Source organism: Mobula birostris, chromosome 1, assembly GCF_030028105.1.
Source record: "Mobula birostris isolate sMobBir1 chromosome 1, sMobBir1.hap1, whole genome shotgun sequence".
NCBI classification, from domain to species: domain Eukaryota; kingdom Metazoa; phylum Chordata; class Chondrichthyes; order Myliobatiformes; family Myliobatidae; genus Mobula; species Mobula birostris.
This window is the reverse complement of record NC_092370.1, coordinates 163,798,108-163,812,669: the sequence shown is the minus strand read 5'-3', so window position 1 is coordinate 163,812,669 and position 14,562 is coordinate 163,798,108. Positions and strand designations below refer to the sequence as shown.

The 14,562-nt window shown below is 44.8% G+C and overlaps 1 long non-coding RNA gene across 1 annotated transcript in view; it reads left to right on the top strand.

The window, feature by feature from the left end:
• Positions 1 to 14,562, top strand: part of LOC140208250 (uncharacterized) — an 87,589-nt gene that overhangs the window by 57,657 nt on the left and 15,370 nt on the right. Inside the window, exon 3 of the long non-coding RNA XR_011888710.1 lies at positions 4,343 to 4,479. This is a non-coding gene — a long non-coding RNA (uncharacterized lncRNA). The remainder of the gene's footprint in view (positions 1 to 4,342; positions 4,480 to 14,562) is intronic.

Genomic DNA, 14,562 nt, shown 5'->3' with positions numbered 1-14,562 from the left:
ATGGAGGAATTTAAGGTGGGGTGTTATATGGGAGGCAGGGTTTGAGGGTCTGCACAACAATATGGGCCGAAGGGCCTGTACTGTGCTGTACTATTCTCTGTTCTATGTTCATATTTCATCTTTTCCCTTCTAATGATTTTTTTAGTTGCTCTCTGTAGGTTTTTAAAAACTTTCCATCTTCTATCTTCCCACTAATCTTTGCTTTGTTGTATGCCCTTTCTTTTGCTTTTACAATAGCTTTGACTTCCCTTGTCAGCCACGGTTGTACTATTTTACCATTTAAGTATTTCTTCATTTTTGGAATAACATGTCCTGCACCTTCCTCATTTTTCCCAGGAACTCATGCCATTGCTGTTCCACTGTCATCCCTGCCAGCAGCTCCTTCCAATTTATTTTGGCTAACTCCTCTCTCATACCACTGTAATTCCCACTGAAATACTGCTACATCAGACTTTACTTTCTCCCTATCAAGTTTCAAGTTGAACATATTCATATTGTGATCACTGGTTCCTAAGGGTTCTTTATACCTTTAGCTCCCTAATCGTCTCTGGTTCATTACATAACACTCCATTCAGCATAGCTGATCCCCTAGTAAGCTCATTGACAAACTGCTCTAAAAAGCTATCTGTTAGGCATTCAACAAACTCACTCTCTTGAGATCCATTACCAACCTGATTTTCCAATCGACCAATATATCTACTGTAATTTACACTTTTTATTATTATGTATGGCAATGTACTGCTGCTGCAGAACAACAAATTTCACAATGTATGAAGTTGATATTAAACCTGATTCTAATTATGATTCTGAACAAGTGGTTGTAGGTTTAAGATCAGAGGCAAGAGATTTACAGTAGATATCAAAGACATCTTCTTATCACAAAGGGTGGTGTGTGTTTGCAATGGGCTGTCAGAAATAATGGTTGAGCTGGGCTCACTTAGCGACATTCAAAAACCATCTAGATAAGTGCATGGTTAGGAGAGGTTTAGAGGGGTTTGGGCCAGATACAGGTAAATGGGACTGGCCTGCTGGACAACACAGTCAGCTTGGACCATATGGGCTCTGACTCCTCCAAAATGCCTTGGACCCTTTTATTAGAGTGGAAACGACACAAAATGAAACTTGTATAGTTAATTTAGCTTTGAATAACTGCTAACCATTGCTGGTTGTAATTGATGTTGCAGCTAAACGAGTGTAAGTGTGACATATCAGATGCAGTTGCCTTAATAAAAGAGGAGGTATCAAAGAGTTTAGCGTCTTGAAAAGTTGTTAAGCTGCCATGCTGCGATGAAATATGTCCCAGGGAGGCAAAAAGACAAGGAGGAGGTTGTGGAGGCTTTGACTACCAGTGTTCAATCATCCCTGCCTACAGCATGGTGCATGGGGTATGGAGAACTGCTCCTTTTGTCTAAAAGGAGGAAAGGATAAACCAAGTAAGTGCAGAATAATTTCTGTAGCTCTAGTGGTGGCTAATATTGGTATAATTTCTGAGGGATGGTATAAACCTTACAAAGTCACAGATTAATCAAGACAATGTGGATATATTGAAAAGAAGCTGTGACTGTTTGATTGAATTTTTTGAGAAGATAACAAAGACAGTTGATGAGTGCATTGCATTAGGCAAGACTAGATTACATGGGAAGGACCCCTGCATAACGAGATTTCCACTGGGGACCTCCTCCCTCTCCAGATGGTAAAACAGACCCTAACATGTACATTGGGGACCTGGAGTGGAAGGTGTTGGTTCACTGACACCCCTCCATTTGTCTGTTCCGTGGCTGGGAGGAGTCAGTGTATTATGTTTATATGGAGTGTGAGAGGTTGCAGCCCCTGTTTGAGCATCTGAAGGGGCTGCTGCTCAGATTCTGGTTGCACTTCAGCCCCCCGCTCCTCATCTACAGGTACCCAGTATGGAAGAGGGAGGGTCACTCGGAGAATGTCCTGATAGGCTTGCTCTTGGGTCTGGCCAAACTGGCCATTCACGGGTCCAGGCGGTGGACTGCCGAGGGCTCTGCCCAGGCCGACTGCCTGCCCCTCTTCCAGGGCTACATCTGTGCCAGGATGTCCTTAGAGAGGGAGCACAGGATCATCATGGGTTCAGTGAGGGGTTTCCGGGAATGGTGGGCCCACCAGGGAACTGAGTGCATTATAGATGCTAACTATACTTAAATTTAAAATTAATAACTGCACTGTAACCCTTATCCTTTGTATGTGCTTTGTATTTGAATAAAGTTTTGTACATTTGTAAAAATAAGGAGGGATTGGACAAATTAGGATTCTCTGGAAGCTGAGGAGAGACCTTAAAGGCGTTTCCAAAATTATGAAAGGCATTCGGTATCTTTTTCCCAGCACTGAGATAATCTAATACCAGAGGGCATTCAATTCCTGTCGGAGAATCTGAATCAGAATCAGGTTTCTTATCACCATCATGTGACATGAAATTTGTTAACTCAGCAGCAGCAGTTCAATGCAATACATAATCTAGCAGAGAGAAAAAAATGATAAATAAAAAAACATAATAATAATAAATAAACAAGTAAGTCAGTTACATATATTGAATAGATTAAAAAAACAGAAATACTGTATATTTTTTAAAAAGTGAGGTAGTGTCCAAAGCTTCAATGTCCATTTAGGAATCGTATGGCAGAGGGGAAGAAGCTGTTCCTGAATCACTGAGTGTGTGTCTTCAGGCTTCTGTACCTCCTACCTGATGGTAACAGTGAGAAAAGGGCATGCCCTGGGTGCTGGAGGTCCTTAATAATGGACACTGCCTTTCTGAGACACCGCTCCCTGAAGATGTCCTGGGTACTTTGCAGGCTACTGCCCAAGATGGAACTGACTAGATTTACAACCTTCTGCAGCTTCTTTCAGTCCTGTACAGTAGCCCCCCACCCCCCCAATACCAGACAGTGATGCAGCCTGTCAGAATGCTCTCCACCGTACAACTATAGAAGTTTTTGAGTGTATTTGTTGATGTGTAAGTTTAAAGGAGATGTCTAGGGCAAGTTTTTTTTTATAGAGAGAGAGAAGTGGGTGCCTGGAATGCACTGCCAGGGTTGGTGGTGGAGGCGATTCTGATTGAGATGTTTAAGAGGCTCTAAGATAGGCACATGACTTTGCAGGGAATGGGAGGATGTGGTCCCCGTGCGGGCAGAAAGGGTTAGGTATCAGAATCAGAATCATGCTTAATATCACCAGATACTGTATGTCGTGAAGTTTGTTAACTTAGCAGCAGCAGTACAATGCAATGCATGATAAGTATAAAAAAAACTGTGAATTGCAGTAAGTATATATACGTTTATTAAAAGGTTAAATTAAATAAATAGTGCAAAAACAGAAATTTAAAAAATGTAATGAGGTAGTGTTCATGGTTTCAATGTCCATTTAGAAATCGATGGCAAAGGGAACTAAGCTTTCCTGAATAGCTGAGTGTGTGTCTTCAATCTTCTGTACATCCTTCCTGACAGTAACAATGAGAAGAGGACATGTCCTGGTGGTAGAGATCATTAATGATGGACCCCGCCTTTCTGAGGCACTGCTCATTGAAGATGCCTTGGATACTATGGAGGCCAGTGCCCATGATGGAGCTGACTAATTTTACAACTCTCTGCAGTAGTCCCCCATACCGGACAGTGATGCAGCCTGTCAGACAGCTCTCACGGTACATCTGTAGAAATTTTTGAGTGTCTTAGGTGACATACCAAATCTCCTCAAACTCCCAATTAAATACAGCTGCTGTTGTGCCTTCTTTGTAATTGCATCAATATGTTGGGCCCAGGATAGATCCTCATCTCTGACCGGAAACTTGAAATTGTTCACCCTTCCCACTTCTAATCCCTCTATTAGGACTGGACTATGTTTGTAAATCTGACCGGAGCAGAGGATGTTGGGAATGGCGAGGGTGGAGTGCCATGGGAGGGTGTGGGACATGTGACAGAGAAGGAGTGCCAGGGGTGGGAGGGGGTCATTCTGGTGTGGGTGCAGATCCACCCAGCCCTGACACAATGGGCAAGGTCATTTGAATCCAAACAATTGGTCTATTGATCATTACAGAATGTCTCTCTGGAGCTTCCCACTCCCTCCCTGTCCCCTTCCCATTTTATCAACCATGATTCTCCTCTCCCTGACCCCATCCCACTCTCAGTCCGGAGTAGAGACCCATATTAGAATCACATACATCATGAAATTTGCTTTTTTTTGTGGCAGCAGTACAGTGCAATACGTAAAATTGCTACAGTATTGTACAGAGCTGTTGGTTACCCCAGCCATATATATGTACCTAAGACTTTTGCACAGTACTGTACCTAACAGTATACCCTTTATATTCCCCACTTCTCCACAGTATCATTCGTTTGCAACGTGCCGTGTCATATGATGCGGGAGATCATGGTCTTTCCATAACCACGATCGTTCTTGGCAAATTTTTCTACAGAAGTGGTTTGCCATTGCCCTCTTCCTGGCAGTGTCTCTACAAGACAGGTGAGCCAAGCCATTATCAGTACTGTCACCCTGGTGCCATAATCAGGACTTCTGATATGCACCAGCTGCTCATTTGACCATTCACCACCTGCTCCCATGGCTTCCTGTGACCCTGATCACCCGGGGGGGAGGGCGGTGGTGGGGTGTGTGGCTAAGCAGGTGCTACATCTTAGCCCAAGGGTGACCGGCAGGATAGTGGAGGGAAGGAATGCCTTACACCTCCTTTGGTAGAGACGTAGTTTCATCCTGCCACCCACTCCATGATATGTACTGTCTATGTGTATTCATCTTGGACAATTCAGAGAAAGTAATCGATCAGTAATTTCTCCTGAGACAAAGCAACTGTGAGTGGGACAGGTCAGATTATGGGGGCCTCATGGGAAAAAGCAGTGGTGAAGCAAAGAATAATCGAGAGAGAATTCTGTACCACAGGCACCTGAATGGATCGCCGTCACTTTATAGCCTTGAATTCATTCACACCATCATTTTTATCTGTCCAACAGAATGAGGATGGTGTTTAGCAACACATTGGTCACTCTCAAATTTAGCAGGATGCATGACGGGAGCAAGTAACCTAATTAAAGAACAAGATCAAAGCTTCACCCCCGAGTCATAGGCATGTGGTGAATTTAGATTCGAGTCATGCTACTCAATGAGTCATCTCACTGCAAGCACCATTTGTTTACAACTGTTTATAAAGCTTAACTCAGCAGGACTGCCCTTTTTATATTGTTTAAACTTCCTTAATAAATGAACCGAATAAATAATAAATTCTGGAGGAAAGAGTCGATGGCAGTAAAGATGCAAAGATGAATTCTGCAAAACCCCTCTAGCATACTCAGAATATCCCACAGAATCTCTAAACCGAAACATTAGCTCTGTTTATCTTTCCATGTGTAAATTAGTGGGAATGTGGGGAGAATAAAAATAGGATTAAATTAGAATTAGTGTACCTGGGTGGTTGATCCAAGGGCTTCTTTCAATGCTCCATCTCTTTATGAGATGCTGCCTGACTTACTGAGATTGGCCAACATTTTCTGTTTCTATACTACAAAATACAATAGCGTATGACTTTCAGTTAGCAGGAACCATTAGTTTTAACACAGCAAGGGTCTACAGGGAATCTGCAAGAACATACTTGATTGAATGGCTATTGGAGGTGTTGAATGAGGATAAATATGCATTTACGAACAAGGACAATTCTCTGCTCTTGGAGAAGGTCCAGAGACCATTTACTGGATTGGTATTAAAATAAATCATGGTGATTGCTTGTACACATGAGGAATTATCTGTGGATAGAAAAGCTCAGGGAGAAGAATCAGCACAGTGTCAGGCCTGCATGTGCAGGCTTTTCCCAGTCTCCACTCAGCTAGCAGAAGTCACCTGCCACTCGTTTTCAAGTCATCACCTGCAGCCTATTTAAACCTAGCTCTCATCCACCATTGCTGTTCACTCATCCAACCAACCAGCCTCAACCAATTGCTCCTAGCCTTCAATTACCTTGTTGCCTTATCAAATTACGTATCTGTTCTCTCTTGGCTTGTTATTTTGCAGTTTATTATTAAACTGATCGCTCACCACTAAATCTTCTTCACTACTCTGTGATTGGGTCAAGCCTCCTCTACATTTCCTGACAGGATAAATGACCAGTGATTGACCCAGCAGAGTTTGCTTGCCTGAAGGAAGTTGTCTGTCGACATGTTCGTACAATCCAGAAGCAGCAGCGAATCATTCACCATCTGCTCCCAACCCACTCTCCGTTTGGATTCAGCAACCCTGTGCCAGTCAACCTTCTCCCTTGGAACTCCGGATGCCAGTGCCCAAACGCGTCCATGGATCACCAACCTGAAGTTCAACTTCCTGTTCCGGTGTATCTCACACTTCAAGCTCCGGCCAGCTCTGCACATTATGGACTGAGCCAAGGTCACCTTCGTCATTTCTCTCTTGACTGGGTGAGCTCTGCCGTGGGCCGCCACTAGCTGGAACAATAAAACCCCCATTTTCAACCAACATGAGGAATTCACTATGGAAATGCGCTGGGATTTCGACTATCTAGGAAGTGGAAGGGCAGCAGTGGATCGGATATTTCACCTGCATCAAGGCTCAGGCTCAGTGATGGATTACACGGTGTAAGTCAGGATCCTCGCAGCGGGCTGTGGCTGGAAGGCAGAAGTGCTGCTGACCCATTACCATCACGGCCTCTCAGTGCACTTGAAAAAACGAGCTGTCTACTTGAGTGATGCCTCTAAAGCCTCATCACTCTGGCCCTCTGTATTGACAAGCGTTTTATGGAATGACCCTCCAAATCACAGCAGGCAACTTTCCTGACTGGATTCTGGTCTCCCTACCAAGCCTATCTCACACCCCTTCTACATCATGGCCAATAATGGATATCTCTTGCGGTCTGGGATGGTCAGAGCACATACACGGCCTATGCATGTCAGCATTGGATAGCACCATGAATCCATCCAATTCCTTCTTATCAACTCACACAACACTCCTCTCATCTTGGGTTACCCCTAGCTCTCCACTCACAACCCTCACTTTGCCTGGTCATCTGGTTCATTGCTGAGTTTGGGACCCACCTGCCTACAACCTCAGTTGACTTTACCTTGTAAATCCATGGAGACGAAGAAGCACTGAACTCCCACAAGAATACCACAACTTAGATATCGCCTTCAGGGAAGGAGAAGCCGGCACCCTGCCGCCTCACAGACCACAGGACTGCAATTGACCTCCCTTCGGGCACCGTCCCTTCCTGAGGCCATCTGTTCTCCCTCTCTCCTCCCGAGATGCAAACCATAAATGACTACATTGCTGAAGAGCAACAACACAGCTTCATTTGACCATCCCAGTCCCCAGCGAGTGCAGGACCCTTCTTTGTCAAAAAGAAAGATGGGTCTCTTCATTCCTGCATTGACTCAACAAAATCGCCATTACAAACCGCTACCCTCTCCCTTGATGGATAGCACATTCCAAGCACTCCGTGCGGCCCAATCCTTCACCAAACTGGGTCTACGGTGTGTGTACAATCTGACCCGCATCTGCTGGAGGATGAACGGAAGACACGTTCATAATGCCCACTGGGCACTACGAATACTTGGTGATGCCTTTCGGTCCTTACAACAGTCCAGCTGTTTTCTAAGCCTTCATCAACGAGGTGCTTCAAGACAAGCTACACAGGTATGTGTTCGTCTACCTTGATGACATCCTCATCTTCTCCAGGGACCCCCAAAGACCACGTCTGTCACATCCTTTCAGTCCTTCAGCAACTCCTCAAAAACCAACTGTGCTACAAGTTAGGAAAATGCTAGTTCCACATCCCAGTTATTTCCTTCCTGGGCGATGCCCTTTCACCAAAGGTAAAAGCATGGACCCAGAGAAAGTGTGTGCTGCTGTTGAATGGCCCCAGCTGCACTTCTCCAACTTATACCACTGGTCATCAGAAACTACAGCTAAATTGCTGCTCCTCTCACCTCTCTCACCAAATCACCTATCTTATGGATAACCTGGTCTGCTGCTGTAGACCACGCTTTCACATAGCTCAAGCGGTGCCTCACACCACTCCCATTTTCTGCCACCTGAACCTCTCCAGACCTTTTGTGGTAGAGCTGGGCACATCTGATGTGGGTGTCAGGGCCATCCTCTTCCGGTGAGGACCAGGTGGGAAGAAACATCCTTGTGCCTTCTTCTCGCACAAATTCAACTCTACACAGCTTTGTTATGGAGCAGGAGACAGGGAGCTAATTGCCTTGGAGGAATGGAGACGTTGGCTGATGGGGAAACACCAAGCCCTTCCTGATCTGTACTGAACACCAGAACTTCAAATCCATTCAACACACCTGCCATCTCAACCCACGTCAGGCTTGCTTGGCCCTCTTCTTCGAACAACTCAACTCCTCCTACCAACCCCGCTCCAACAACAGTAAGGCGATCGCCCAGTCACGACAGTTTGACCCAGCTGAAACGGAGATCAACCCTCAGCCCATTCCATCCTCCTAGATCATAGCCCCAATCATCTGGGACTTTAAGAACCTGATCCGCCAGGCCCTACGGCACGAGCCTGCTCCGGCCGACCCAGCTGACAGCTGCATGTACTGTTCATGCTGCCGGCCATGCGCTCTGAGGCACTCCAGTGAGCCACTCTTTACCCCTCTCCAGCCATCCAGGAGCATGACAAACTCTGGATTTACTGCAACGCCTATGTTGGTGGCCCACCATGATTGCAGATGTATGTCAGTTTATCACTCAACATGCCCAGTCCAATTTCTCCAACCAATGTTCTTCTAGGCTCCTACCAGTTCATCAACAGCACCATGGATTTCATCACGGGTTTGCCACCTTCTGACCACGGTGATCATGACAGTGATAGTAGTTCTCCAAGGCAACCCACTTCATTGCTGTCCACAAGCTTCCATCAGCTGCTGAGATGGTGGACCCAGTTCTCCAACATGTAGTGGTCTCCATGGCTTCCACCAGGACATTGTGTCAGAGCAGGACCTACAGTTTGTCTCCCACTTCTGACGAGCTTTCCACTCTCTCCTCCACAACTCATTCAGTTTGTTCCCTGGCTATCATCTGCAGACCGACAGTCAGTCAGAAGAAGCCAATTGGCGATGCTTTGCTGCTTCTAACCCTTCCACATAGAAGAGGTTTGTCCTCCTCTGCCACGGGTATGTCACCCTTTGAAGTGCTCCATGGCTACCAGCCCCCGTTGTTCCCTGTGGAGGAACCAACAGTGGAGATCCCGTCTACCACGGCCCTGGTTCGCTGCTGCTGGAATGCGTGGTAGGGGACACAGGGGGCAATCCTAGCTGCCAGCTGTGACTTCTGCCTCTCTCCTAGAGAAAGGGAAAAAAGAACCTGAATTTATATAGCATTTTCAATTATCTCAGGTCCCAAACAGCCAAAGTACCTTCTTTAATGTAGATACTGCTACAGATTGGGAAAGTATCAGCGAAATTGCACATAGCAAGCCTTCACATTAGATATTGACCAGATCATGTGAAGAGGTGTCAGTTAAGAAGTCAACACAAAAGAGGGAACTCCCTTCACGCCTTTGAAGTTGTTCAGGGTGACTATTAACTGACAGAACAGACAGGTCATATTACAAGGTTCAGGATCAGCTACTTTCCTACAGCTATCAAGTTCTCAAACCGATCTGAACAATCCCAACCCCACTCAGCAATAGAACACTACGGACCTCCTCTTGCACTACGTAGTCTGTGATTGTGTTTTTTTGCAGTAGTTTCTAATTTATATTGTGTGTTGTCTGAACCTAAAGTACATGCCTTTGATGTTATTGCAAACAAGTTTTTCATTGTACTTGTAGCTCAACGTTGACATGGAAAGACCATGATCGCCCATGTCATATGAATGAACAAATACACACTGACTATGAAGATTAGTTGTCAAATACCCAAGTGGAAGAAAGAGTGGCCATCATGATATCCATAACATGTATAGTTCTTGGTGCTGACCACGGAGAGCGTAGAATGACGGGAGAATACTTCATGATAAATGGAAGATGTAATATCTGCATTTCTCTTGGAGTTGTCATGTGAAGAAGATCATGTCCATTTTGCCTCTAGATAGATGAAATCTGCACTGTGATTTTGGAAGTTATTCTTTGGCTACTGGGAGGAGGAAGTTGTGGACGACATTAACATAATGCATCAGGAGTGCACAGGATCACTGAATAAACAACAGGAGTGCACCACTTCATGAGTTAGCCACTGGCCCATCCTGTCAGGCACCTCCTTCCCCATCTGTGGAAGAGTCAACAACTTCCACGTCAGCCCATATTGTCAACCTTGACTGCTTAAGGAGATGATTCAAATAATGAAGAGCCTTATTCCAGATGAAGTACTGATATGAATTACCCTTTGCCGTGAAAGACCATTGAGATCTTTAAGCCTCATTTTTCATTCAATTAAGTGACAAAGACTGCAGCTTCGAACAGGCCATTTAGCCGAGTGCGTCTATGTCAGCCATACACCAATTTAAACATCCTTTAAGTCCCTGTCTGTTCATATGGTTGTTTAAATGCCCCTTAAACATTGCTGTCGTATCACCTCCCTTAGCATTGTGTGTTCCAGGCACCTGCCACTTTCTATGCAAAAACTTGCCATTAAAATATCATTAAAATTTTTCCCTTTTAGTATTTGCCATTTCTGTTCCGGGAAAACGAATAGTGATTTTCACACCTTTATATACTTCTATCAGGTCACACCCAACATCCCCCTCAGCCACTGATGCTCCAGACAAAATAATCCAAATTCGTCCAATCTTTCCAATTGTTGGTGATCAAATCCTCTCAACGCCTTTTGTTGCAGGATTTTGATATTTACACCCATTAAAAACTTGTCATTCCTGGTCAGAAAGTCTCCATTTAGTCCCTTATACTTAATTTTTTTCTGGCAGGGTGCCAACCTTTCTTCCCAGTAACTAATTCCATTGAAACTAATAAAAAAGTTAATTTGTCCCAGAATCTCTGGATTGTAGAGGAGAGGGGTAGTCTCACAAAAGCATAAAAGCTTCTTTGAAGTTTGGGCACCATCCATGGTAAGAGTTGCTTTCTCTAGTTGGGGAGTTTAGAACGAGGAGGCATTACTTGAGGTAAGGGGTCAGCTATTTAGGATTTAAGATGAGATATCACATATTTGTCTGGAAGGTTGCACTTCTATGGAAAAAAAAACAAATCAAATCAGGTTTAATCGATACAGTTGCATGAGACAGTGTTCCTCTGGGGCCAAGGTGCAAAATGTTAAAAACAAGCAAACATTCAAAAATAGTGAGTAACGTAATTCAAAATAGTGAGCAAAGAAGCATATTCACTCAAAAAAAAAAACATATATAAAAGGTCCAGGACCCTGAGCAACTATGTCCAGCAATTCATGGTACAGTCTCCTGGCAGTGTATAGATGCATGCAATCCAGCCTGTCATTCCACCGCTCGAACACAGGAGGGCAGCACCGATGGGAGAGGCCAGGTCCCAGCCGAGCTCGAACGCCACGCGGTAAACGCTCTGTGTCTCTCACCTGGTCTGCAGCACCAGGCAAACCCGAGGCTTGAGGCTATAATTGAGGCTACACAGCTCCTATGTCACCTGCAGGGCTGAATGACCTACTCCTGCACCTATTGATTATTGTCTATTGTCCCACCACCAGACAAGGGTAACAGGCCTGTGGCAATTTACATTATCACTGTCCAACAGAGTCTTGTGATCGCAAGTGAAATGTCCGAGACAATCTCCCACGGTTATACTGCACCAGCTTTGATGCTTCCGAGTAGTGGACAGCAACATAGTCTACAGCCAGGTCAGCCCCTCCGAACCCAAGCCAGCTCTTCTGACATGCCGGCAGGCTGCTCCGTACCCAAACAGGCTCCTCCCCTATCCCACCACCTCGGCCGGTCCCTTCGACACCAGCCCAGCTATTCTGATCAACGAGCAGCTCACCAATGGAGTAACAGTGCAGCATCCAAAATTCTTGGAGTAAAATTGTCCGGATTGTAAAAAAAAACACATTTTACAAAGAATACAGCACCTTTGGCTGGTCCGCAAGAGGCTGCTATATTTGCACGCACTGTCATCTTACCAGAAGTTCTCCACTACTGGATTGTGAGCTTTTAGAATACTGTATTTCCAGGGGCTCTGGTTACTCAGACATTGTGTATTGAACACTTAAACTGGACATCAGAGGATACGGGAATGGGAAATGTACTCGGTAAAGGCTTGGACACGGGCTTGATCTATAAGGCAGAGCAGCATAAGGTCTGTTTTTTATTCCATTTCCTTAAATGAACTTTCAATCAAATTCCTGGAGGCAAGATGATCTGTGCAATATTGAATTAATAACAGAAAGAATTAGCATTTATATAATACCTTTCATTATTTTAAGATGCCCAAAAGTGCTTTGACAGCCAACTAATTACTCAGGAAATGCATTCACTCTTAATGTAAGAAATTCAGCAACTGTTTATGTATAATCAAGGTTTCATGAAAAGCGGTGAGATAAATGAACAGATCAAAGTTATTTCAGTGAAATTTCTTGAGGCATGAAAACTGAGCAGAGAATACTGCTGCTTTGCACAGCCAACCAGGCTGAGCTGCCAACATATTTTTCCCCTGAATCAGAGACTTGTGGGTTCAATTGGTATTCCAGAGATTTCAGCCTGAATCAATGCTCCAATGCAAAACTGAGGAGATGTTGCTTTACAGATGACAGCTTAAAGGAGGTCATGCCTGCTCTCTCTGGCTGTGTGTTGTTTCAAAGTAGAGCAGAGATCTTCACATTCACCTCACAATCAGCATCAATAATAAATGGGCTGGAATCATATTGTTTTTCTTGGGAACTAACCATGCGCGCAATGCCCTCTTTAATTTCCCCCATTATAGCGACGATTAATTATTTAAAATATTCATTATTAGATTTAATGTGATTTGGGACATTTGAGATCATAAGAAGTGCAATGTTGTTACGAGTAATAGATGACAGAGTAACACAACTAATGGAGTTGCTGCCTCGCGGCTCCAGTTACCCAACTTCAGTCCCACCTCTGGTGCTGTCTGTGTGGAGTTTGCATGTTCCCTGTGTGACCAGGTGGATTTCTCCCAAAGAGTGGAGTTGATGGGTTATTTGGCCTCTGTAAATCACCCCGATGGGGATGGGTGTCAGGAGAATTGGATGGATACTACGGACACATGACAGAAAATTAGTTACAAGGAAACAATGAGGGAAGTGGAAACACGAGGAAATCTGCAGATGCTGGAAATTCAAGCAACACACATCAAAGTTGCTGGTGAACGCAGCAGGCCAGGCAGCATCTCTAGGAAGAGGTACAGTCGACGTTTCGGGCCGAGACCCTTCGTCAGGACTAACTGAAAGAAGAGCTAGTAAGAGATTTGAAAGTGGGAGGGGGAGGGGGAGATCCAAAATGATAGGAGAAGACAGGAGGGGGAGGCATGGAGGCAAGAGCTGGACAGGTGATTGGCAAAAGGGATATGAGAGGATCATGGGACAGGACCCCTTGCCCATCCTCTGGGTTTTCCCCCCCTCCCCCTTTTCCTTCTCACTGGGCCTCCTGTCCCATAATCCTCTCATATCCCTTTTGCCAATCACCTGTCCAGCTCTTAGCTCCATCCCTCCCCCTCCTGTCTTCTCCTATCACTTTGGATCTCCCTCTCTCCCTCCCACTTTAAAATCTCTTACTAGCTCTTCTTTCAGTTAGTCCCGACCAAGGGTCTCGGCCTGAAACATCGACTGTACCTCTTCCTAGAGATGCTGCCTGGCCTGCTGCGTTCACCAGCAACTTTGAAATGAGGGAAGTGGGATTGTTCTGAGAACAAGCATTGGCTACATCATATGAAAAGATGGCATGGTTATACTTTTTCAAAACAGTGACATTCACCCGACAGGGCAAAGGAGGCCTTGAATTAATTGCTCAACTGAAGGATGTTGCCCCTTCTGCACAGTTCTGGGGTGGAAGTCCATGGAAAGTATAGAACTGCCATTAGCTTTGGCACATTCTCTTCTCAACTGAGAGAAGCAAGTAAGAGTGATTGCCAATCCACTAAGACTTGCCCCAGTACTTTGCTTAATGCAGCTCAAGGCAGAATGAATGTAATTTGGGAATAAAAGGTACAAGATTTGTGACCTGGCCTGTGTAGTTAGTGATGTTCTCCAGTCTTGGACAATGATATAATCACTACAGTTGATCTCATGCTTTCAATTTCTAGTTTGCCCTAGTCTGCATTGGGCGAGACTGTGGAATTTCATCTGGCTGAATATTAGGTGGTCTATCGCAGGTAGAGAATGGTTCTTGGAGTAACTCAGGAATACACAGGAAGCATAGTATCATACCAAAGCATAAGTCATGTTTATCCACTGGTATTGAGGAGAGGGTAACCACTGGCACAGTAATCTCTGTCAAAGGGGAGATCGATTAGTTCCACTCCCCCAACTCTTCCTCAAAACCCTGCACGTTTTTCAACCTTACGTGCTTATCAAACACCAATTGTCAACTTCAATTATTTAGATAATTTTCTTTTGAACCTATCACCACCATGCTTTCAGGCAGTGC